The 659-nt window shown below is 41.3% G+C and overlaps 1 protein-coding gene across 1 annotated transcript in view; it reads right to left on the reverse strand.

The window, feature by feature from the left end:
* il34 (interleukin 34) overlaps positions 1-659 on the reverse strand; it is a 16,984-nt gene that overhangs the window by 286 nt on the left and 16,039 nt on the right. The gene's annotated exons all lie outside the window — the stretch shown is intronic.

Genomic DNA, 659 nt, shown 5'->3' on the forward strand with positions numbered 1-659 from the left:
ACTGAGATATCTTTAGTTTGACTCACAGTCCCTCAGAGACACTGAGATATCTTTAGTTTGACTTAGTCCTTCAGAGACACTGAGACATCTTAATTTGACTCAGTCCTTCAGAGACACAGACATCTTTAGTTTGACTCACAGTCCTTCAGAGACACATTTAGTTTGACTCACAGTCCCTCAGAGACATGAGACAGCTTTAGTTTGACTCAGTCTTTCAGATACACAGACATATTTAGTTTGACTCGCAGTCCTTCAGAGACACTGAGACATCTTTAGTTTGACTCACAGTCCCTCAGAGACACTGAGACATCTTTAGTTTGACTCACAGTCCCTCAGAGACATGAAACAGCTTTAGTTTGACTCCCAGTCTTTCAGAGACACTGAGACACTTTTAGTTTGACTCACAGTCCCTCAGAGACACAGACATATTTACTTTGACTCACAGTCCCTAAGAGACATGAGACAGCTTTAGTTTGACTCAGTCTTTCAGAGACACAGACATCTTTAGTTTGACTCACAGTCTTTCAGAGACACTGAGACACTTTTAGTTTGACTCACAGTCCCTCAGAGATACTGAGATATCTTTAGTTTGACTCAATCTTTCAGAAACACAGACATCTTTAGTTTGACTCACAGTCCCTCAGAGACACTGAGACATC

The sequence above is a fragment of the Nematolebias whitei genome, chromosome 10, assembly GCF_014905685.2.
Source record: "Nematolebias whitei isolate Nwh7 chromosome 10, NemWhi1, whole genome shotgun sequence".
NCBI classification, from domain to species: Eukaryota; Metazoa; Chordata; class Actinopteri; order Cyprinodontiformes; family Rivulidae; genus Nematolebias; species Nematolebias whitei.